Genomic DNA, 25,260 nt, shown 5'->3' with positions numbered 1-25,260 from the left:
AAAGCAGAAAAAACAGTGATTAAAAAGCCAAGTGTTTCACAAAGACTATTGTTGCACATTATATAGAGCACTCCTGTGTAGCTAGATGTAGAGATTCACAAAAGCTAACGGTCGTCTAATGAGGTTAACATACCTTGGCTTGCTCTGCGGCAGGCAGGGAGAGGTGGATCAGGGCGGCCGGTGCTCCTGCTCGGGTGGCTCTGCTGAGCAGCCTTGTGAGCGACTGCACGGGGGCCCCAGCAGATGTCTGGTGAGGTTGAGACTAACATCTACCTTTAAATATCCCCCTGTAGGCACTGAGAGAGCTCTGAAGATTGTTGCAATTAAATCATCAGCCTGCTAAACACTGCAGTGCAGAGAAGGAGGAAACTAGCCAAATATACATGCAGATAAACACTTTGAGGATTAAATTAAATAGATGCATTGCTAGTATTGTCAGTGTTGTCAAAATACTCTTTTCATGTTCAGTATATCACAAAAACATTTTTTAAAAAAGTTCATTTCTTATGGTTATTATATTTCAAATTTTATGAATTTGGGAATTTTAATGGGAAATGTACTAGTGGGGCATTAGGTTAGCATGACTATCAAATAATAATGCAAGAAATGTTACTGGTGGGGTTTTATTATGCAGTGATAAATTTTCACATGATTTACATGGATTAAAATAACAGAAAAATAATGCCAGAAATGCAGTGTTACTGCTATTTTCAGAGGTTTCCTTTTTCTCAAATAATTTTTGCATTGGTATATGCTATAATACCAAAGGAAATCAGGTTTACTTTCTACACAGATTCGTGTGCGTGCCCCAGTTTTTTTGTTTGTTTGTTTTGGGGGTGGGAGAGTGCTTCATGGAGGAGAGAAACATTATGGGGATAAAACAGGATGGGCAAGAGAGACTGAATGTCAAGTTATTGCAGATGGATAGTAATAATAAACAAATAAATTTAAGGACCTCATCCTGAAACAGCTCTGCTATTTCCTTTTGAACTGGCAGTTAAACATTTAATAGTTCCTGAAATTATCCACAATACATTCTTTCCTTTCTATAACTTTCTTTCCCATAATATGCTTCTGAGATTTGATTGCAATTTTGTTTTCATTCTGTTTTCTCATATGCATGCCTATTGTAAAGTACAATTTCTTTTCAGTTTTCTTGAGTTAGATTAGTTAAGTTCTTTTGTTTTCCTGAACTGCTTCCCCTTGTACTTTGTTGTGCAAAAAAAGAGGCTACTCACATGACTGAGGACAGCGTTTGGATGTGAGTGTCCACATGAAGAACTTGGCAGGCAGCAGAACAAATATATATGGGAGAATACAAGCTGAAATTCCAATGACTGAATTTCATTTATGAAAACCTATTTGTTTACCCAAATATCTCTGGCAATCTTCACTTCAGAACATCATCCTGACAAAAGACTTTGCTTACCTATTTGTGAAAAGTAATGCTAAAGATAAATATTACAAAAAGTACATCTTCATCAGTTTCTTAAAAGGTCTTCTTTCAGTTTTAAATTTCCACCAAGGAGTAAAATATTTTTCTTAATCAAGGACTTAGAGAGTTACAGAGATGTGCCGATTGTGGACATTATTTTAGTAAAAGACTAATTAAAGACTTAATATGCCCATTTTAGCTATTTAATGTATTGCCATTTTTCCAATACTATACTAATTTTGTAATGAATTTTCGCATCCTAATAATGTCTATCGGGAGACAAAAAAGCAACTGATTTCTTTGTGGATAAAGCTATGATTTCTTTTTGAGTCTAATATCATGTTTTAGCAGTACAACACTTAAGATGCCAGTTTTGTTTCTGAAACTTTTCCAAGTGTTTAATAACCCCAATAAAACTGTACTATCTGAAAAAAAAAACAATAATAACCATACATTTTGTAAAAAAAAAAAAAAAAGAAGAAGAAGAAGAAGAAGAAGAAGTAGAAGAAGGAAATTGTTAAGAAATACTCAGAGGAGCAGAAGCATGAGAAATTTTTTTCTTAATACTTTACAATAGAGAATGGAACTATGGAGGTCAGAGGTCATCATGCCAACAGCACGAGAGATGTGGCACAGATATCTTTTTCTTTCAAAGATGTGTGTGCAAGTAATAAACTCTGGTAGTTAAGTGTAGGATGTAACAGATGAGCTTAGAGAGAATGTAAAGATCAGACAGTCAAAGATATAAAAACTTTAATTATCTCAGAAGCAGGCGAGTTGCAAGAGAGCTAAGGAATAGGCTTAGCCACAAGGGTATAAGGAAAGTAATTTTGTAGGATAAAGACTCTCTTGAAAAGCTGAAGTATTTATCCGTATAGTTTTTATTATAGAAGATGCTGGAGAAATACTTTTTCTTTAAATGTAACAAGAATAGACTGTCAGAGAAACACCAAGACTGAAAGAGCAGAGGTCGGATCAAACTGGAAAATTAAAGTGCTACATAACTCCATGACCAAATAACACTCATCAAAGAAATCTGCAAGAATCTAGGGAACTACAGATAAAAAGCTGTTAGGATAACCTGAAATACAAGCTAGGAAACAACGTTGTAAGACTACCAAACTTTATGGTTGACAGCCTCTGGCCAAATCATCAATTTAGCGGAACGGTAGATCAGGTTCAGTTGATAAATACAACATGCTCTGAAAAGTATAGGCTGAACTTTGATGAAACCTTAAATACTGTTCTCAGAAAAAAGACCTGGTTACCCCTGTGCACAAGCCTCTGAAATACCCCATACTAATACTCATTATTACCACAACACACAATATTAAATCTTTAAAAAGGCAACAGATGTAGCAAAATTTCCAGGATAGACAGGACAGCTAGGAAGAAAAATGGCATGTGCAGACACGATGAACTATTTAGCTTAGAGCTCGTGGCAGCCCCAGGGAGGCATGTCAAAAATGTATGTACAGCAAATGGAGTTGAGAGAGGCAAGGATCTTCCCCTGATACCTGTGCTGTTTTCATCTCCTAAACAAAGACCAGCAATGTTTTGAAAGAAAGAACAGCATATGAAAGCTGTTCTGTAAAACTGCCCGTGTGTTTCACCACTTTTCACCAAGGCTCAATTAAAATATCACACTTTATGAAGCGTTCAGATAATATGAATCAAAATGTTTTGTCCAAATCTTGGATCGTGCATCAAAAACTGCTTGGTCCAATTAGCTAGGCTAGCCTCCAGCTATAAACAAGCTCCTCAGATTTGTGGCTTTCCTTGATACGAATATCACCTTAGCAGAAATTCCAGCCTACCCAAACTTCAGTTAAGATCATAGCACCACGGCTACCTGTGCTACATTTAGAGAACAAACCTTCTGGGGAGCGGGTAAGGGAGCTGGGGCTGTTTAGCCTGGAGAAAAGGAGGCTCAGGGGAGGCGTTATCACTCAAAGGAGGTTGTAGCAAGGTGGGGATCGGGCTCTTCTCCCAAGAGACAAGCGATAGGACAAGAGGGAATGGCCTCATGTTGCACCAGGGGAGGTTTGGGTTGGATATTAGAACAAATTTCTTCACCAAAAGGGTTGTGAAGTATTGGAACAAGCTGCCCAGGGAAGTTGTTGAGTCACCATCCCTGGAGGTATTCAAAAGATGTGTAGACGTGGTGCTCGGGGACTTGGTTTAGTGGTGGACTTGACAGTGCTAGGTTAATACCTGGACTTAGAGGTCTTTTCCAACCTAAATGAATCTATGATCCACTGTCTGAACAAGAGAGTTTGTTTCCTTCATCTGCATGCCAAGGATAATATTCAGCTTGTGATACTTTATATTTAACAACTAAAATAAAGCTGATAAGAATACAGAGCACCAAGTTTGGTAAACTTATTTCACCAGGGATTGCCTTAGGCTATAGAGAATGTGAGCAAAGCCTAGGAAGAAAACATGCAAACAGGAGGCCAGATAAACACTGTTTTAACTACTTGGTTTACCCTTCAGTTCTCAGAAAGGTTGATAGCTCCCAGACTGGTTGGCATTCAAGTGATGGACTTAATGGCCATCTGTCTGGGGACCCACTATTTACTTCCCTCAGCTACATGGATGGATGCCAGAAAGAAAAGGGTTTGAGATTAGCATACAAGAGAAGCTTTACAGGTTTCAGCTTTACAGTTGTTAATTTTAAGATCTTTTCAATAACCTTTTCTGAGACAAACATGGCATGAAGTAGAATGAACAGACCCATGATCACAGACATTGAAATTCAGAAGTGTGTCAAAACGATGAGTTGGGTGGGATTTCACAAACATGACACTCAGTACATACAAAATAAAAATAATTCCTTGATGGCCAGGAAAATCAACTATAGAAAATTAAATTAAAGCAGGTCAATCTCTTCAACAACAATGTGGCATAAATGTTAGATAGAAGTATCATGCAATGTGCATCCAAATCATCCATAAATACTAGTCACTGAGTTGCATAGTACAACTTTAATTTTAATCCTATGCAATAAAATACATTTTTGCTCATTTCACTGCCTATGCATCGTTGTGTCATTACTACTGAGCCTAGCTGAGCTTTTCTTTTTCCTTTTTTTTTTGTTCTGTAAAACAGACCAAAAGAGAATAAATTTGTAACTGAAAAAAAATTATGGTGCACAGTGCAGCACATGGAGAAGGCAGCTGAGAAAGGCAGTGTTCAGAGACACACCTCACACGGCAGAGCTCAGTTTATCACCTGCTATGCCTAGCGTCAGGGCTGAAGACCCATCTGAATGATGTATCTCCACGTTGAATGCTTGTGCAGAGAATCACCAATATATCTTTGCTTCTTCGCAGTTAAATGAAGTGTAAAAGCTAAACATGCAGATTTTCAGAACGAATTATTCCCCAGATGATGCCACCATACATGTTGCCTCTTGGAGGCTTTTTGTAGCCCTTATTCTGTGGTTTGCCTCTGGTATCCAGGGCTGAAGGGAGATGCATAGACTGAAATTACCTTTCCTCTGAAAAACAGGCAGACAGAAGACACGTTTTAACGTGTAACAACCCTCTTTTTCCTCCGTATACACCAGATGCTGTACAACTACTCAGGATCTAATCCTAGCAAAGAATTCCTTTGAAAGTAGAGCACCAAAGGGACACGCAGACCCCGTACTGATCTTTGACAACAGCCTCACCTGTCCCTTAGACCAGCGCCTCCTTGGATCTCTCGCTCTGGATGTAGTTCACCTTGGCTACAGCGCTTCAGACTGAAGTCTTCGTTCCAAATGCAGCTCAGACCCTACCAGTAAGCCTGCCACGTCCTGCCCCGGTCCTGCTGGCCCTGCAGACCATGCGAGCTAAAGAGAAGGCACACAGTGGAGGAGAACAGTGTGAGTTTCTGGCCTCTGATCTTAGAGAGTTATCGAATTCCCTTTCTGCTAACGGTAAGTCTTCCCCAAACAGAACTCAGCCCAAAGTAAGGCTTTTATTTTCCAAGCCTTTATTTAGAAAATGACATATGGAAAAGAAGAGCTAAGAAAATATCACCAGCAATGACAAAGTGACAATTAAAATAATGATAGTTGGGGACACATATAGTAATATCTACATTCTGTGAAATTGCTGATCATTTTGACTGCTGCCTGCTTGCTCTGCCTTGCTGGAGAACAAGAATGCTTACAAATTGCATCCTTTATGCATATGGAGTGCTTCTTGCTTGTTTGTTCAGCCTGTTATGTTTGTCTAAAGCACTTGTGCTCCAGCGTATTCTAGCGTCACGAGTGCAGTTCTATGGTTATGGCTGAGAAGGTATTTAATTCTAATTTTGTGTTTTCAGGAGCTTAACGTCATCTAAACAAATTACATTTTGGACGCAAATCTCTATGCCTGTACTGCACCAGAGATGAGCTACCTATTTGTTACGTCCAAACTCTGCGGTGGCATAGAAATTTTTATTGCCGGCACTTTGACAGTATTTATGGAAATATTTTTGCCTGGGAAGCGTCCTTTTTAATCATTTGAACTTAAATGCTCTGTAATTCTCAGTTACTGCTTGTGTAATGAAAACACAGCTGACTGTAAAGCAGTGGAGGTTTTGCAGAGGCCAGGTGGCTACCACTGCACTTCCAGGCACTGCAGCAAACAAGCACAGGCACACGTGCCTGTAGCTTCGTGTTTTCACACCCTGCTGTTGGCGTCATCCTCCTGCTTTAACTCAACTCTTTCCCCTAGCAAAACAAGTGCACTGAGAAATGATAGAACAAAGGTTAGGGGTTAGAGATCTGGATTATCCAGATGCAAATCCTGACATTTCCATGGATTTCACATGCAATTCTGGCAAGCCATTTGGGGGCAGGTGGAAGTGGGACCCACAAAGCCGTCTTCAGGAATTGTGGGGAGAAGAGCTCTGGCAAACCATACCTCACACCACTTCCTACTGTCTGCAAAAAAAGGCCAGGAAAATCAGTGTCTGTGGGGTACAGCTAACCTCGGTGAATGCTCTCCTTGAATACTTTGTCCTTACCTGTAAAATGGAGACAATCACACTTCCTTACCACACAGATTCAAGGGTAAATATGAGGGAAGATATTAAGAGGCCGTTATGCAGTTGTACGTGCATATATACTCTTCAGACATTGCCAGGACCTACCGTCCACCAGCTTGTCCACAATTCCGCAGCCAGGTACTATGTTAAAGGTGTAAGGGTGTAATTCAGTCTCCCTGCCACTCCCGTTCAGTTGCTGGATTCATTTCTGACGCTACCTACAGCTGTGATTTGATTTCACATCAGGAAGGATGAGAAAACCTGCATTAAAAAATGAAAGAGACATAGAGATATAAAAGACCTGTTATTGTTGAGTTAAAATAGTTCCGTGCATGGAAACTTCAGATAGCTAAACTGTAAGGCATTGTAAGCAGAGGATCCGAGCAACAGGCATTTTAGATAATGTATGGACTATGTGCTATAGAGAATATTAGCGGGCTGGTAACACGGAAAGGGAGAATGCAAAGTGTCCTTTACTGCAGTGTATTTTGATTACATGACAATGGAGAGTAGGACGGCTTAGCGAAACTGTTATTGACTCTGATAGTGCCTTGCTGAATCATTCATCACTTCAAAGGAATATAGAATTTTCTTGCAAAATGAATATATTACGTCCCCCTCATGTTTAACTAGATGGAAATGAAACTGAATAGTGAGCAAAATGCGAACACTTCTTGATCTATTCAGTGGCTACTGGCTCTGACTGAAAGGCAGAAATGCTGGAAATCTTGTCATATGCTGCAAGAACATGTCTGGAGACTGATATTACACTGCTGTCCTAGGAACAGAAAGTCAGTTGTTAGCCATTGTAAGCTTGATATTTGCGAGGAAAGGCAATACTCTGAATTGCATATTGTTCCTTTGTTTTTTTCTGTGCAGAGGTACTCAAGGAGACACTTGAAAGGTAATCTACTGGATATAAAATCAGAGCTAGATTGAGTCCCCAAATTATATATCTGAAGTCCTTAAGGGAATTAGAATGGAATAATAAAGAGGCAAATTCAATCATTTCAAACCTGGTTGCATGTGGCACAGGCTATGGCTACGTTTCATACATTCAGCTGTAGAAACTGCATGGAGGGTAGTTAAGAATCAATAGAAGATATTGTATTTAGTTATTCATGTTTTTGTTAAAGGTGAACAGAGGCGTTGAAAACAGACCTATTGGATCAGAGCTTACCAGAAAGTACAAGAAAAGCAATACTGCAGTTGTGAAACAATGTAGATGTTGATTTCCTATTAGTAGACAAATATTGTTAACAAAATCATCACTAACTTAGCTCATTCTACATGCTGTAGTCAGAAAGTTGTTCTACATCTCTTTGTACTTACCTTCTGTAGTTTTGGAACAATGTATGTGTTTTTTGTAGCTAAGGTGATAAACAGCATGGTTATATTCATATACATTTTCAAATAAGTATCTATCATGATTTAATGTTGATAAATCAGAAAATTTCACACCACCACAAGAATTCAGGGACACTACTCACTAACGAGTGCTTTCTAAAACTAGCCAGAGAAGTCTTGCAGTTTGGGGTCATCTTAGCATGCAGCACAAATACACATATCATTCAGGGGCTGCTCACTCCTCACTCTTGTGGCAATTTATGCAATCTCTCTGACACTACTGCAGTGCTAATTGCTCCAGAAGATACCCCAAAGACTTCTGAAACACTCAGCCTAAGAACATAACTGTAAACTTAAGCCTATGCAGAAGCCCATGAAGTCAAATCTTTATCACTTGAATAGATACGAGTCACATGAACAGAAACAAAATTAAAAGCAAAGCAGTAACAACAACAAAAGCTATTTAAGGTCTTATCCATATATAATACACGCATATATGCACATATACACACTTACATGCATAGGTATGTATATGCATGTCAGCTGATAAATTAATTTGGCATAAAATGCTAATGCAAAATGAAGGTAAGAGCAGTAAAATACATCCCAGAAATTCTCACTGCATTCTTGGAATTCAATATCTTTATTAAAATACCAACTTTGAACATAACAATAAAGCTTTAAAATGGGAGGTTTTTTACCAGCTTTCTTTGAAATGGCTCGATGTATGACTTCATCCTGAATATTACAAGTTGCACACGTGGTGAGCACTCGATACAGATCAGCGTGCTGGAAATTACTCTCCAAATTTCCCTTTGCAGGGGTTTCCTGCAGGGCTTCATAGGGGTCATGGGCCACTCCTAATGCTGCTCCATGCCTAGCCTCATTTTTTTCCTGGAGTTATCATAGCTACCTTGTATCGTCTTCACATGAGACTGTGTTGCTGCAAAATGGTGGCATTCCGCTCAGGGTGGGGAGAAGTGGATTGTAATATCTCCTGCTACTGAGCAGTCACGGAGAAACCAGACTCAGCCAGTACCTCGAGGGTCCTCAGAGCAGATGGGCGTACTGACTAATGATGATTTTGAAACAAAGAGGGATTTTAGGACTGTTTGCCAAGAAAGCATGGGATATTAAGTTAAATTCACACACAAAAGCAAAACCAAAAACAAATAAACCAAAACAACAACAAAAACACCTTGTCTCATGTCAAAATAACATCTACCCATCAAGCTGTGAACAATTTTATGCTTGACCCCAGAGGTGTTTTGAGTCCATTGGTGACATAGTCCTGTATCAAAAGGCCTTGCGAACCCAGTCTGATCTACTTCTTTGAAGCAAAAGCAGTAAATTTTTACTTAATTTGGAATATAAATGAGATATAAACAAAAGAGGAATAGAAGGTCAAGGGAAAAAGAAAAAAAAAATAGGAGAAAATATTTTCATAAAGATGTGAGACAAGCTGAGCTGCAGATAAGAGTGGTAGCAAGAAAAAGAAAACAGAAGGGAAAGAAAAACCAGGCACGCTCCCTGGAGAGGAAGAGAGAACTGGCCAGGGGAGAGAAACAGCACTGGGGAAGAAGGAGGTAAAGACAAGTGAAGGAAAAAGCCCGATCTTCCAAACACAAGCCTTATCAGCCGTGGACAGAAAAGCTGTCTTTAGAAGAGAAAATTGGACGTGAAGAAATCACAGTAGGAGATAGAGAAATCCCCAAACACCTAACCTAGATAGAAAAACTGAAACTGAACATGAAGGAGACAGAAGAGAAGACAACAAAAATAAAGATGAGAAAGAATCCAGCTGATTATTTCTTTCGACATTATCAGTTAACGATTCTTGTGCCTGGGCTAGCATATGGTTCCTAGCATATTTCCTAAATCCTATGAAACCTGTGGCAGAGGGTTTGGGTGAGCGGTGGCAGATGACAGCACGTCTTGGAGACCCCTTCTTAGTCTGGATTGTTAAACAAAATTAAGTCTTCCAGAGAAGCTCATGTACACAGCATCCTTGTTTCTGGCAAATATTAATTGGGCCAAACATTTTGCAAAACCTTGTAACAACTTGTGCAAAAACATCTATGCTACAGCTAAAATTTTACTGGTATAAACTCGGCTGTGTCAAAGAAAACCAGAGCGAGCTAGATGGCTATGTACAGATAGGTTCCAAAGATCAGGCTTAGTGAATAAAAACGTTTCTAAGTTTCTTGATGAAACTGGTAATGCTTTAAATGACAAATTTTCAGTAAGAATACTTTTTGTGACCAGGAGCGATCCAGAGGAAGGAGACGCCAGGGGAAAGGCTGGCAGACAGCAGGTTCAGGGGGACCAGCTCCACCATCGCCCTGCCTGCCTCCGAGGGGCTCCTGAGGAAGGGTCTGACGGGGGCATACCCACTGTCTCGGCACGGTAACGTGACCCACGGGCTGGGTAAGGGCAGCTGTATCCCACAGGCAGTTAGGCTTGGTAAATCTGGGTAATGGAGTTCGTTATTTGGTAATGCATTTTAATGGGGGGGGGGGGGGTACGGTGCTGTCGTTCCATTACAATTGTTGGAACTTAACGCAAACAGCACTTTAGCTTGCACAGTAAACGAGCACCTCTGTTTCCTTAGGGTGCTTCTGAAAGGTAAAAAATAAATAGATGTGAAATTCAGAGCTCACTAGGGATGCACACGGAGGGTGAAAGATCCTCTTAACCTGCCTCCTGGGCTACCAACACCAGGGTTCAGTGCCACCCCTTACGCCCCTGAGCAATAAATACACAGTGTTATAAACACAATCCCACAGAGTGACCAAAGCAAAGCGTGGCATAACTGCTTCTCACCAGCTGCATCTCCCGCTGCCAACTTCCTTCCCAAATACATTACGGACAGAGGAGCACTGAGCATGACCAGAAAGGAAGAGTTAATAAGCAGGAGCGAAACAGCTGAACCGGGAAGCGTTTCATCAGAGAAGGCACAGAGCCGCAGCGCACAAGGGGTGAAGCAATTAGCCAGATGTCAGGGCCGTGCCCCAAGCGAAAGCCGTGAGGATTTCTAGGCTTGGTGTCTGGCTAAAAAGCAGGGCGGCAGCTTTCAAGAAAACTGCCCTTTGGGAGCAGCAGTCACGGGGTCGGAGTGCAGCGTTGAGGAGGCAGCCCTTCCAGCAGCCGAGACGTTCAGAATAATTTCCTTAGCTCCGATTTCAGACGACAGGCCGGCTGCCCTACGGCGTATCCAGCCTGGGAGCCGCAGGCACCTCGCAGTGCCCGTGCAGGTGCACAGCAGGGCTGTGGCACGGGGCTGCCGACACAAGCGGCGGGGAAGGCACACGGTGCAGCTTCACCCCCTGCACCTTTCATGGGAGCACGTGCACTAGCATGCACTTGCCGTGGAATTCCAGCAAGCCGGCCGTGCAAGGGAAAGCCCTCCGGGGTCTGGGGGTGCTCGCCCGCCACCTGACAGAGTGAGGTGAAGCCTTGCGGGACTCTGCCGTGCTGCCCGTTCCTCTGCTGGAATGGCTGCGAGGAAACAGAGCACACCTGGCCCAAACTTAATACACAGCATGCAAAGTATCCTCCTACCTCATATCCAAATACCTCGCCTGTAAAATAACCTGCCTTTCCTTCCCCTTCCCTCCCCCTTCTGAGCCTGAGCAGATGGACTTGATTAAAATTATTTTGCTTTGCTTTGGAAATGGATACAAGTGTAAAAATGGATGGTTTGGAGAAGTTATAATGCAAATAAATTTTTTGCAGTGGCTTAGAAAAATCCATTAGCTAAATATGTCTATCTTCTATCTTATATGCCATAAGCCATATTCTTACTAAAGAAACTATAAATTATTACGTGAAATGCAATTACAGAATATAGTGTTTATGATACTGATTTGTGATCAGCGAAACGGGACAATCCATCCTTCTATAAGACAACCTAAACAATAATGGTAAAAATCTAACGGCTTTCAACAATCCCATATTTCTCAGAGGAGTGAATAATGTTTGAGAGACTCTTCTGCAAGATCAACGGAGTCACTTAAATCACACCGAATATCTCATCTAGCAAAGCAGAAGTTCCCTCAAATCTCATCACTTTTTACTGAAGTCAAAGGAGTTCTCTGAATATTGAACACTAAAGCCATAAAACTTTAAAGACATGCCTTTCCACAAACCCACATCTAGGTTAAAATTTGAAATGATCCAGATCTCACTTTCATATAGATGAGGGATTTAGCCACGTGTGTTATAAAGTCAGCTGCCGGTGAGATAATCTAATACAGCACAGGTTCGGTCGATGCCAAGTCCCCGAACCGCTGCGGGGAGTTGTCAGGGAGCATTTTGCAGGTTCTGCCTACGTGCATCAGCCACAAGAGCTTTTTAAAGAGCGTGCTTAGAATGCACTTGAAGTATATTATTTTTATGAACGCTACCACAAAGCACATTTAGGATTTATAACTTTGATTCGCTTATTATAAAACTGAGAAAATATTTTCAAGAAAAATGCAAATTTTTGCAGGAATGAATTAATGAATTATGCACAGCCTTTTTCATTAAGCCAGAGCAAACCTGTTCAAGTTTGCTGGTTAGTGCTGGTTTTGCAGTCAAGCATCCCACCCTGATAAAAGACCACTTATACTGAAAGTGCCTTGTCAGAGGTCCTTGGAAACCGTCTAAGAGGAGATAGCTGGAGCACACACCCGTGGGCTTTAACCCACCGGCCCCACCAGGTCACCAGGACCTCTTCGGCTCCTCCTCCTCCAGCTCCCTCGGACCCCCACTCTCTAACACATCGGTGCAGATGCTGGGTGGCGAGACCTCGAGGCTGCCCACACAGCCTCCCCCGGGAGGTCCCAGGGCTGGATCAGGCCGGCGTGCTGTGCCTGGGTGAGCACTGCGAGCCTCCCAGGCAGCCATCCGTAGTAGCTAATTATAGTGCTTTATTAACAAGAGAAAAAGTTGGATCTACGTGAGCCAGTAAAAGAATGGTTTCATTAGGATAAAGTTCCATTAATCTGGAAACAAAACTAGCTTTAACAACCTTTAAAGTTCTTCTGTCCTTCTTGGCAGGCTGGTTTTTACCACATCCTTTTCTTCTTTTTTTTTTTTTTAATGGAACCTTTTAAAGAAGCTTGGAGGGAGAGACACTTAAAGTTCCATGTGCCGGTACAATTTATAAATGAAAACATATATTACATGTCATAGAAATGACGTTTTTCATTTACTGATCTACATAGAGCTGAATGTTTGTTTTGATAATTGGCCTTTGCACAAAAAAGGCATTAAGTCAGCAGTGGTGAATTATTTATGAGACCTACTTTAATGTGATTAATCTCTGAGGGTCTTAAGAAAAAAGGTCTTAGGCATGGTGCTGTTTTTCACTAACTGATGAGCCAGTGAAGAGTCAAAGATCCGTGAGGTCGCTTTCCCTCTCGTTTTGCCCGCCGCAGGCAGCAGCCTCCCACCCACCAGTTTGGGGTGGGATGGTGCTGGCAGCACTGGGAAGCAGCTCACCTCGGCGGGGGCTGCCTTTCAGACCATCCATGGGCCTGATGCGGAGCCTCGCATTAAACCGTGGCACACCAGTCCTCCAGGAGCAAGGTGAAGGCTTTTAACGTGCTGGGAGGCTCCTCAGTCATAGCCACAATAAAGCAACTTGGGCTCGAAGATAATCTTATCTGCACATGAACACGTGTGTTTATAACAGGAAGAAACCCCGAATCTTGAATTGCTCTGCATCTCAAAATCCTTCTTAGAAACTGCCTTTGTGCCTCCATCCTCGGGAAAGCTGTGACGGGCGACCTTTGGGGCGTCACGGCCGATGCTGGAGCTGCCCTGCTGCTGCCCCGTGCCAGACCCCTGAACGAAGCACCGCTCTGCAGCGAGCTGCTGCTTCTCAGAGCCACGACCAAGTTGTAATTAACATGGCCAAGCACAAACACATTCACAGAGTCACGCACAAGTCTTTTGCATTCAGATATCATGTGCTGCCCCCCCCCCCCCCCCCCCCCCCCCCCCCCCCCCCCCCCCCCAAAAAAATCAAGTTAACAATGCAGAGGAGATGCTGTGTAACTGACACACAAGAGTTTAGAGACTGAAGAGCCCTCTGGTTCTGCCTCTTCCCGTGCAAGAAGCCAGGATTTGTACCTGAAAAGTGGGGCGAAGGGGTAGCAGAAGGGTGGGAGACAAAGGGGAAGCAGCTTGGCCAGAGCCCGAGACGGTGACATTTGTGAAACAAAGTGGTTTTGCACTCTGTTGGTTTATATAAATCATGCAGCATTTTGGTGGAAATAATGCCATTTTTGGTGAAAGGCTGCCAACGGCATTACACTGAGGTTTCAGAATCTGGGCTCAGGTACAGTTTGACCTTTTTGTTCTGGAAAGCTTGCTGCTGCATGAATACACAGCACATTCTCCACTCTTGATCAAGCCTGCAAGTCTTGTAAAAACTCCTTACAGTCCCGGGATCTGCGCATTACAAAGGCAGGAGGCAATAAGTGGAGGTTTCCCAGGCTCCGTTTGCTCATTACCAGGAGGCCAGCTCTGCTCTCTAATATTTTTTTTCTTTACTTTGTATTGAGGTACTATATTTTTGTGCTGTTAGTTTGATTTTTGGCTTTGCAGTTCTGCTTTCTGCTTGCTTTGACCCTTGGGTCTGTGCACGTAACCAGCATTGCTCTAGCATTTGGGTAAGATGCAAGAAAAGCTGGGAGCTCAGCTGCGCTGCCTGGACACTATTTGTCCCAAGTGCAAATACTTCGTCCTTTCAAAGTACTTGTGCACAATTACCTCTCCTTATTACCCTGGTTCTGTACAAATACCGTACAGTGCTCTCAGCTGTGGGTACAAATAACCCCAACATACTTCTGGAGAATGTAAACCGAAGATCAATGTTTTGCTGGAATTACAAACTGCCAGGAAACAGCAAAAAAAATGGAATGTGCCAAATAACCCTCCCTTTTAACTTTTCGCAGGAAAGCACAATCTAGCATTAAGATCTGCCATGCAAAGAACAACCGCTCATTACTTCAAAATGCTAATTAAAAATGACAAATGAATGAAGACATAGCATCATTAAATGAAGAAGTTTTTCGTATGCAAGCTGAAAGGGCTTGAGCTGCTGCAATTTTGCCATATTTGTTTGAAAAATGATAGCAAATGGCAGAAGCTGTTTTAAAGTCGACCTTTTAACTGACTCTTAATAAAAATGCATTTTGAATGTTAATTAAGAAGATGAAATAACTCACACTATTCATTTTCTGGCTCCAAATGCCTGCTCCGAGGACTGCAATTACTCACATAATTAAAATTTAGGTTATGGTCTCTCATGTGTGTCCTTCTTTGTATACGAATTTAAAATTAAAAACACGCTCACCGTCTGAACATCAATATCCAAATAAATCACCTGTCCCTAATTTCTTCCCAGGTAGGCGATTTAGGTATAGCATAGGCTGGGGTTAGACCTGGGCGAACCGAGCATTAACACCCTCTTATCAGATGAGCACGTGGAAAATCTCTTTCGTCCTTCCAAAAGCGCACCTGTTAAGTTCCCCGTGGGAGCGGTGTATAACCTGTTGTTACCATCAGCGTTGCTGTTTGCTGCTCACTGATAATCAAGGCACCATTAAACCCCACAGGCATCCTATGGGGCTTTGGCATCCCGCTGGGGAACGACCCAGCCGCGGGAGGCTCTCGCTGGCGATGTGGTTAGCAGTGTCAGGGCTGGTGGTGGTGGGAGGACCTCTGGCACGGCTCTGCCTTGCCTTCTGTCTGCAGTCACCGTTACCTGTCCCAAAAACACAGCCCTGCCAGCAGAGCAGCCGGCTCCCACAGGAGCTGCTGGCTGGGTGAGCACCCCTGGGCTGTGCTAAGCAGAGGCGCAAAACGAGCGTTAGCTTGCCCCTGGCCATAAAATTGTACCTCTCCCTGCAGAAATCAGCGTACATATGGCTGAACGTTATTAATACCCAGTTTTCCCAAGCTCTAAATTTTATTCCTGGGTTTTACATTTCCAGGTCTGTGCCCTGAGTGCCAAGCGCTGCGCGATGCTCTCCCCAGCAGGGAGGTTTGGGCAGGGTGTGAGCAGCTCCGTGCGGCCTCCTCGCAGCCTAAGCGCAGTCCCTCTTCTCACAAGGAAATTACTTATTTAGGATTTATCCTACGGAGATGAAAACGGCCGCTCAGCACAGCAGTGGTGACACATCAGAACAAAAACCAGAGCCAAAAGAAGAGATCTTTAGGATGTTCTATCTAACCAAGCTTCTTTTTAGAAAATAAAATAATAATAAATATATTTTTAAAAATTTAAAGGATCACAGTGCCATTGGAAGTAGCATCAAAAGCAACAAGTAGAAGGTATGCACTGCCAATACAGTGTTAAAGGATATTTCTTCCATATCACAACTGCCAGGGAGCAGGCAGGGCCCCTGGCCATGCACATCCCCCAGCAGGGTGGTGCAGGGTGCTGCCCCTTGCCTGGCCCTGGTGCTGTGCACATGGGGCATGGAGCAGCTCCATGAGCACCAAGAATGGGCCCAAGGGTGCTGAGCCCAGAGATTCACCCATTTACAAACAAAAACTGGTACTCAGGTGAATGCATCCACCAGTAAAGATTTACATGCAGTCCTTTAAAAAAAAAAAAACTTTAAGGATTTTTTTTTCCCCAACTAGATCTTCCTGTAGCCTTCACAGTTTCTTCGGAAAATTATTAAAGAGAGATGAAAAGCATATTTATTTTACCGTGTTTTAACGGAAAATACTGAAAGTATCATGTAGTGATTTCCCTGGCTTTGCAGAAATGTCTTCCATAGTCTTAGCATGTGTGCTAAAACCTTAAGGCAAGCCTATTTTTATCCCCAAGCCCATTTTCATCCCCACTGCTGCATGAGAGGCCAACAATACAGACGTGCACAGCACTGGCGCAGACTTTGATGCTCCAACCCCAACACCTCCAGCCCGCTGACCGTGCTGCTGGGGGCAGCAGCAGCGCCTTGCGGCCCGCCGAGGGGCTCCCCCCACCAGCATCGGCCTCACCGCCCTGCAGAAATGCACCAGTTAAATTTTAAACACAGCGCTTAAATATTAAAGTTTCTTCAATTTAATTTTTAAAGTTCCTCAAGCACATAAGTGTTTGCAAATCCTATGCTGCAGTCCTGGAGTTTTCACGTTAATATTTAATGCTTATAGCTCCATGCCTGATGTTTTATTTGATCATCTTCCTAATTTTTGTACTTTTTCCTGAGCTATGAGTTCCTTTCTTTATTGAAGCTGGTTACCTCTGTGTGTAAAATATTTCTAAGCATGTCCTAAATTTACAGAGGCAACTGGGAAAAGCCAGTGCTGCGGCTAGCAGCTCCTCTAGAGATTCATTTCTTAGAAAAACACTGCACACTCGTCTTGCGGAGAGGTGAGCTCTGATCCCCACGCAGCTCGGGTGCTGCTGACCTTTAACAAACGAGCACGAGGTGTGCCAGGGCTCAGGGGCAAGCAGCAGGACCAGGCGCAGCGGGGACAGCCGCAAAGGGTGCAGCCGTACAGCCCGCCCGTTCGGGGTAGCAGAAGCAGTACCCGAGCTCCGCTTTCTTCAACAGCAGGTTGCGATTTCTTTGCAAAATAAATAAATAAAAAGCTTTTGTTTAGAAATCCATCAAAAAACATAATTAGTACTCACTGGCTTAATAAGCTGAAATGGGACCTGCGCTACAATTTCCCTTTAAATGCGCTTCTGGCAGGTGTGGGTTTTGCACACTGCGAGGCAATGAACCTAAAATTACGAGATTACAAGTTAATATTGCTTAACCATCGTAACATCAGCATCTGTGCTGGTGGGTGCTAGTGCATATTAAAAATCCTTTTGCCACATTTATTCTGCACTACCCACAGGTAGTGGGTTTTTACTGGTTATTTTTAAGCCTGTCAGCCCTGAGAGCGGCTGTTCTTCTGGCTGCAGCTCCTCGCGTGCCGGTCCCCAGCGAGCCTGTCTCAAGAGTATGAGATGCATTTGCTTTGCACTTTGCAGCCTCTGCTTTGGGTGAAACCACTGCCCGCCTGCAACAAAGCCAACTGGGTGGAATCTTGAGGGAACGAGTAATTAAATAAATAAATAAATAAATAAATAGCCTCTTGCTCACTGCCCATGGCAGCGCAACCAGAGCCTACCAGTTCCCGTGGGGCAGCCCCGTGCCCGATGCAACGCTGCCCGGGCCCACAGGGGAGCAGATGGGGTCAGAAGCTGGCAGCAGCACGGGACCCAGGGTAATTAGCACAGCTGAATTTAATGCTGAGGATTAACCTGGCTAATTAGCGCCGACACAGCATCACACTGGTGCAGCCCTGCTCCGCTGGGGACAGGAATCAAATCGCTATGTGACGGCGGGTCGCTCCCTGCCCTCAGTGCTCCCAGTCTCCTTGGTCTTCAGTCCCCACTTTTTCCACGTGCAGGAAAGCCGCAGTGCCCCTACGGTCACCTCACCCTGCCCCTTGGGCACACCCCTTGTCCAGGTGCCTCTTACTGCAAGGCTCACAGAAAACTTGTGAGAAAGTTTCAGTAACAAACGCCGGTGCAGAGCAAGAAATGACCTTGGGCCAACACCGGGAGCAGCACAAACGCGGACAGACGGATCCCTCTCCTTCAGCCCTGCAGCCACATCACCCAGCTCTGTGTCCACGAGCCCCAGCAGCTCCCTGCCGTCGGAATAACCCCCGCACGGAGCGCACGGATATTTAGCCAGGCACACAGCCAGCTGACAGCAGGTGCCAACCAGAGACATACTGCAACGCATGTGCTCACAGAAGGGGAGTTTGGTGTAATCGAACCCCAAACATTTGCACTCTGGGTGCTCCCGAAAATGTCTAGGGAGGGAAAAACAGCAGCAAGGTGGGATTTGTCGGGTCAGACAGCACAGCTTGTGGGCCTTGACCGCTACTAGATGAAAACAAAAATGACTTTAAAGTAAGAGTAAAAAAGCCAATAAAAGTTCCAAAACCAATGAAACAGTCAGAAGCTCGCCTTTACGGTACCATGAAACTCCTTCCCTGTATGTGACAAAGAGAAGGACTTCTGCAAGACGCACTTTGAAAATGGTAATTCAGCGAGGGATCGGCTTCGTGCCTTTTTTTTTTTTTCATTTGAAGCAGAGACAAGGGACAACCACCACGCATCCGAGCTTACGGGTGCCGTAAAATATTATCCTCAGAAATGTAATCCTTGTATGGGATTAGTGTTCCCTATCCTTATGGAAGGTGAATATTTTTAGTGAAAAATATTTTTAGTGCAAAGTAACACCCAAACGTCCGATGCTGCTCAGGGTAGAAGAGTCCATAGGCCAAGCGTCCCTCTGGTGTATATGTATCATCCCTACCAAAACAATACAAGCTGTGCGAGGTGTCGGGGAAGGAACAGATGTTTTCTCTTTATGACTTTGTATCTAGTCACATGTGTGGGTGCAGTAAAGTGTTCTCTTCTGGTGTCTTTTCACAAGATCCCTTCTTTTTTTCCTTTTTTTTTAAACCACAAAGCACTGAGGTACAGGGACTGCTTAGAGACCGGACTGTCTGGCGTGCAGCACAAGTCGTTTAGCTAATTACTCGCTGAGCGCTCTAATCAGCACTGCCTGAATGAACTGACAGTGGCAGCCTGAATACGTGAGGCCAAGCAGCGGGAGCAGCACGCACTGGGCAGGATGGAGACCTCCGAGGCGCCCCCAGCCCCCTGCACATCAGTGCTGGGAGGGGGCCAGCAGCACGCGGGAGCCCCCAGCCCCAGGTGGGTGCACGTGCAGCCTTCTCTTACACATTTCTTTCCCTCATTCCTTTGTACACGGGCCATGAAAACCTCCCCAGCACGGGTGGCCGTGGATTGCCAGCCGCACGCAGCAGCCTGAGCCCTGCAGGCATCACCTGCCCCACTGCCACTTCCCTACCTGCTGATCAGTTCGAGTTTGCAGTGCTCGATGGAGAGGTTAAAACGCAGCGCTGGGGGATTCATAAGGTGTTCCCGAGAGGCAGAGGGACCTGGGCTCTGCGCAGAGCCCACGGCACCGGGACGCACGAGGCCACGGCAAGGCAAGGCGCATCAAAGCGTTATTTACAGAAAACGGCTTAAACCGAGTGTGTGGAAGGGACTTTAGCTCGTGGCCCACCTTTCTGTGGGATTCAGCCTGCTTCGCTTGTTAGCTAGCTGCATAGATCAGCTAGGAATTTAAAATCTTCTTTCTGGCTAAGCTTTGTGTTATTTCCACTGACTGGAAAGCTAAAGTAACTCCGACAAATGAAAGAAAAGCTATACAGCACAACTGAAAAAAAAAAAATATTTCGGTGAAAAGCCTGCAAGAGACATGGGGCCAGTTCCCCCAGCGCTGGCTCCCCTGGCCTGGTGCTGCACCAACAGCTCATCTGGACCCGGGCCCTCTGACACAGTACTTGTGCGCCGATCTGCTGCGCCTAACTTAGTGCAATTACACCTGATTGACAAGATCTTTTCAGAAGAGATAGTGAACTAGGTGGAAAGGAGAATAAATTGCTTCTCGCCTGGGAAGCAGGGCAGGCGTGGGCAAGGAGGCACTACTCAGACAACACCACCACCACCAGCAACACGAGCACTCCTGCAGCACGGGGCGGGATAGGCACAGAAAAAGGGGCTTTTCTGTGCCTTGTAATTAGAGGAGAGTTGTCTCTAACTCCAGCCCGATGCTCAGGTCATCATCCAGCTGCTGGGGGTGAAACCAGCCCCGGTTTCAACCCCATACACAGCAACAAGCTGCTGAAAGGTTTTTGCATGGACCTGCCAAAACTAGATCTGGGTGGCCAGCAAGCTCAACAAAAGCTGGTAAATGCAACCAAATTCCCTGATTCTCCGAGGGCTGGATACATCTGGAACGTCTTGAAAGGCTCTTTGTGTCCTAATGCTTTAATTACAGTTATCCTTTAGTTCCATTTGCTGCATTAATGTGCTATCATCCGAGTGCTTTCCAATACAGCTATTTCACAACAAAACAGTGACTCGAAAATTTAATAACCTGCTAGGCAAGAAGAGCCACAGCAAAAGCCTGTTTCCCACAGCCCTCCTTTCTCGTACATCTCAGAGCACCACTGACATGCTGAATGCGTTCTGAACTCCACTGAAAGTCGATTTCAGCATCAGGCCGACCTCAGAACCTTTCTTGCTTGAGTATCCCAGTTTTGCATTTCTCTCAGCCCTCTCCCACATTCCCAATATAGCTATTTACATATTCAAACAGCTGATGATATGGAGATATATATCCAGATGGAGTCACAAAACTGCCTAAAAAGAAAGCCTCCCCATCTAACAGCCCCACGTTGGGCTCCCCACGAACACCAGCACCCCTGCTGTGAACTGCCCCAACAGACAGGAACTCCAGAAGCGCTTGTGCAAGACAGACTGTCACACGCAGGTCAAAGCAACCCCATGGATGCTGAGCAATGTGTCCCTGGGGGGCAGAATTTACGCCAAAGCCACTGCAAATGAACCTCCCTGTCCGTGTGCTCGGATGAGTTACTGCAGGAAGGTGAGGCTCCCTTGGGACCTGGGAATCTGAAGCATCTGGCTCATGGGACACGCGTTGCTCCCGTCCTGCAGTGGTTGTAGGACAGTACAGCACTTCGCCTGGCTGCTGCTTAACCATCACGGGCATCTTATCATATTACTTATTAGAAGTTATTCCCTTATTTACTCGTAAATAATAAGATCCCCCCTAAAAATACAATTTATATTTACTTTCTTCTCTTGGTGTTTATCGCGCTTCAGGACCATTGTGCAAGATAAAGGATATGCACCGGCTGAGCTTAGCACTCCTCGCTCCCTACCAGCTCTGGAGTAAAACACCAGTTACCTCTGGCAGTATTTTCTGCATGAGTGCAAGAAGCAAAACACTGATTCCTTTCAACAAACACATAACAGGAGAGTAGCGGCTGAAAAATCCAACCACTTCAATTTCCTCCTTCCACACTTTCAGAATAACTTGGTGGAAAGAAAGGAAGATCATGAAATCCTTAACTGATTTCATTTTAAGCCTAGAGCTATGTCAGCAGGATTACATCCTCCCGGCCAGATCTTGGAAGAAATCCCAAGCAGCGTGGAAAGTGTGAAAAACGGGTTATTAAGGACTGGTCTCAGTGTAACTCCTGTTCCTGTTCCAAGTGTGCTCACACAGTGTGTGTGCGACTGAGTGTGAACTGGGGTGTGCACCGTGAAGTGCCGGGCACGGGAGCGTCTGTTACTGTGAGGGGCATCTCGTCCCAGCACGCAGAAAGGTGATTGTCAGGGGCAGTACACACAAGTCTTATCAGATTTTTTTCCCTCATTTTTGGAAGGAAAAAAATAACTCTCCTCCCGTTTCCAGCCTGACCTGCACCCTGATCCCAAGCTCCAGGGCCTGGGATGTGCTCATTCAACAAGACCATCCAAAAAAACACATTCCCTTATGCACCAGCTGCGTTAACATACTCTATACAAAAAAGTTTCCAAGTCTGGCAAATTTTATGTATCTAATGCTTCACAGAAATTATCTTTCAACACAGAAGACTTCTGGAGTTCTCTGCAATGCTTGCAATAAAATAATTACATATAGAATACAAACATAACTAAACTCTGCTCAGGATTCAGGCAAAGAAATACAAAAATGTGGGCATCCTGTAAAAAGGAAAGGAAAATGGTGGACAATAAAAGGTGCCAAATACAGAGCTCATCATTAGAAGGTGCATCGTGGGCAAATATTTGAAGGGGTAGAATCCTTCTGAGAAACAAAAGCTGGATTTCAGAAGATTCCCAGTTGCCCTTGAGAGGGAAAAACAATTTTTCTGACTTTGCTTGGCAATGGTAGCACCCATGGAAAGCCATCCTGAGAAAAGCACCTACAGTCTTAGCCAAGAATATTGGTATTAAGGACTTCCAAAACATGGAAAAAATACCTACAAATACATCCCTACAATGTCCCACAGTAAGCAGCACAGAGAACCAAGGGCAACGCATGTATTAGATTATAAAGTTGTTAAATAATAGCATGGCAAGGCAGCTGTATTCTAACAATTTCCAACTTTAAAGCCTCTCTCTCTGCAAAGTGGAAAGGGGCTTTCACAGGGTTTGCAAAGACAGAATTCCACAAACTTACCTCCCATTGTTCATACGTTATCCAGCCTTCTTTCTGCATCGAGCCCTGCCAAAGCCATTACACACGTCTTCTCAATTTGTTCTAATGGCCATTGAAAGCTGACTTTTAAAGGGAGGACTAAGAGCCAGCTGGCTCTGTCTGCACCAGCCTCGCAGCTTAAGTTCCTTCAATATCTGGCAGGGGGAGACAGGAAAAAACCACTGTAGCCGATATTATGGGGCTGATAGTATATGGCTTTTAAAGCTTGCAGCTTCTTTAGGAAGTGCCTAGCCATTAGCAGGGACCTGGGGCTTGGAGGACCTACCTTGCCCGTCTCACTGGACATGTGTTCATCAGTATTCCTTGTGCTCCACCAGTGCCTTTATTAAATTAAGGGAAAAAAAATGCATCTGAGTACTACAAGAGAGGCAGCAAAAGAAAATTGTCTTAACAAAACCCTCCAGCTTCATAGCATTCAGTCTAAACAGTTTGTTTTCCTGAAAACTTCTCCAGTGCCCATCCTATATACAATAATGAAAGCTTTAATTGTTTTTTTTAATATATCTGAAAATCAGACCACTTAAACATCATGATTTTAAATCAATACCATTCACGTGACTGATAATTAGATATTAAACCTAATTTAGTCCAAAAGATTTAGAGGTCGAGCATCAGATAGTATTTAATTAAGTAAATATAAAGCACTGATTGCTCTTTTGTCTTACTCTATTGATTACACTGCATTTTTGCAGCATTTTTGCAGTCTGGCACTGTGTCATCAGCGGAGCAGCACAGAAGGTTTGCCAAGTCGTCCTGCTACTAAAATATTTCACAAACCAGCTCACCCTGCCACCGCAGACTACTTAAAGAGGCTGCAGTGTGCTCAGGGAGGTGGCTCACAAGAGCCAGCTGCAAGCCCTCTGGCATGGGGCGACTTGATGCTGGGCAGCTGGGCAGGGCTCCTGCTGGAGTTTGGGGCATGGGGACACCAGTGCCAGCTGCAGGTGGGCTGGGCACGAGAATCCTCACCGCTCCGGCTGCAGTTGGTGTCCTGGGCATGGGGAGGACTTGTGCTGGGTGTTCGCAGTCCTGCAAGAGGCTGCTCTGAGCACGGCAGCTCCTGGTGCTGTCTTCAGACCTCCCTGTGCAGATTCCCCAGATACAGTGTGTGCTCTGGTGTCCTTCCTGAGGCTCTGTAGGATCAAGGCTCCAGCAATGGAGTTCAGAAGGCTGTAAGCGTCAGGACAGAAAGCCAAGCTGCAGGCTGGCATGCAGAGGAGCAGGTATTCTGAACAGCCAGGGGTTCAGAAGCAGGCTGCATTATGCTTATGCCTTTTGGCTGGTTCTGACCAGAATAATAAATATTATCTAGGGACAAAACCAACAGCAAAATAATCCCCAAGAGATGCACAAAGTAAGAGAGATGCAACGAGCTCCCACTACAGGTATGCTCACAAGAAGCTCTGCTCCCCATCTCACCGCACTGCGTTTTGCAGCTGTTCCGTGTTCTGTGTCAATTGTGAGAGCACAGAAGAAAAATGTGATTAAGGTTTTAGATTTCTTGCACATGCATGAAACTCGGTGCCTGCAAGCCGACTGGACACGTGTTTAAGCCATCTCAAACCAGTTTGCAGAGGCAACCCCACGCATTTCACATCGCCAGGGCAGGCAGATAGCTTGGGGGCTGTTACCACCGCTTACCTGCCTCACGCAGCGCAGATTGCAGGGCAGCCCACACGGGGAAAGCTCCCACCTGAAGCATGTCCTTTCTGCTTCCCTGGGCTCGTCACCGAGCGAGGGCTGCGGGCTGGGCACTCGAACCCGAGCTGTGCCCGGTGGCTCCTTCCCAGCCGGTGCCCCATGGCCCGAGCAGCCCGTCCTGCCGGCCTGGGACACCAGGGTCTGCCTTAATGATTATGTGATTTATGCCCCTCTTAATGATTCTCTGATCCACCTGTAAGGTCATCTCCTTTTTCCTCAGTTTCCCTTTAGCTCTGGTGGTGGCTCTGGGAAGCAGCTGAGAGGCTTCTGAGGGCACGACAGCCACCCGCCCACCTCGCCAGCCCCACGAGGGCCCAGGCTGACCCTGGAAACATGCCATTGCTGCCCACGAGCCCTAATCATCAGGCCCTGCCAGTCCTGCTCACGGGGCACTTGGCTTTATTTTGAAATAAAACCTCGTTGAGGGAAAGGTGCCAAGTGGAGGAGCTGCCGGCCTTCCACCCCACAGCCGGGTGGCACCAGGAGGCCCAGGCCCCGTTCTGCACCCGAGCGCCCCAGGCCTCAGCAGAGCAGCTCCCCCAGCTCCCCCAGCTCCCCCAGCTCCCCCAGCTCCCCCAGCTCCCCCAGCCGCGGTCCTGTGCCAGGCTGGCT

General features: G+C 44.9%; 1 long non-coding RNA gene across 1 annotated transcript; it reads right to left on the bottom strand.

The window, feature by feature from the left end:
* Positions 1-902: 902 nt before the first annotated feature.
* LOC106043870 (uncharacterized) lies at positions 903-23,867 on the bottom strand. Its single transcript, XR_001211931.3, has 6 exons — positions 23,613-23,867; positions 23,213-23,267; positions 22,909-23,081; positions 6,566-6,721; positions 5,112-5,273; positions 903-4,937 (listed from the first exon to the last, which is right to left on the bottom strand). It is a non-coding gene; the product is annotated as an uncharacterized lncRNA (long non-coding RNA).
* Positions 23,868-25,260: the final 1,393 nt, after the last annotated feature.

Source organism: Anser cygnoides, chromosome 6 (assembly GCF_040182565.1).
Source record: "Anser cygnoides isolate HZ-2024a breed goose chromosome 6, Taihu_goose_T2T_genome, whole genome shotgun sequence".
In the NCBI taxonomy this organism is placed as follows: domain Eukaryota; kingdom Metazoa; phylum Chordata; class Aves; order Anseriformes; family Anatidae; genus Anser; species Anser cygnoides.
The sequence above is the reverse complement of the archived record's forward strand: the minus strand, read 5'-3'. Positions and strand labels throughout refer to the sequence as shown.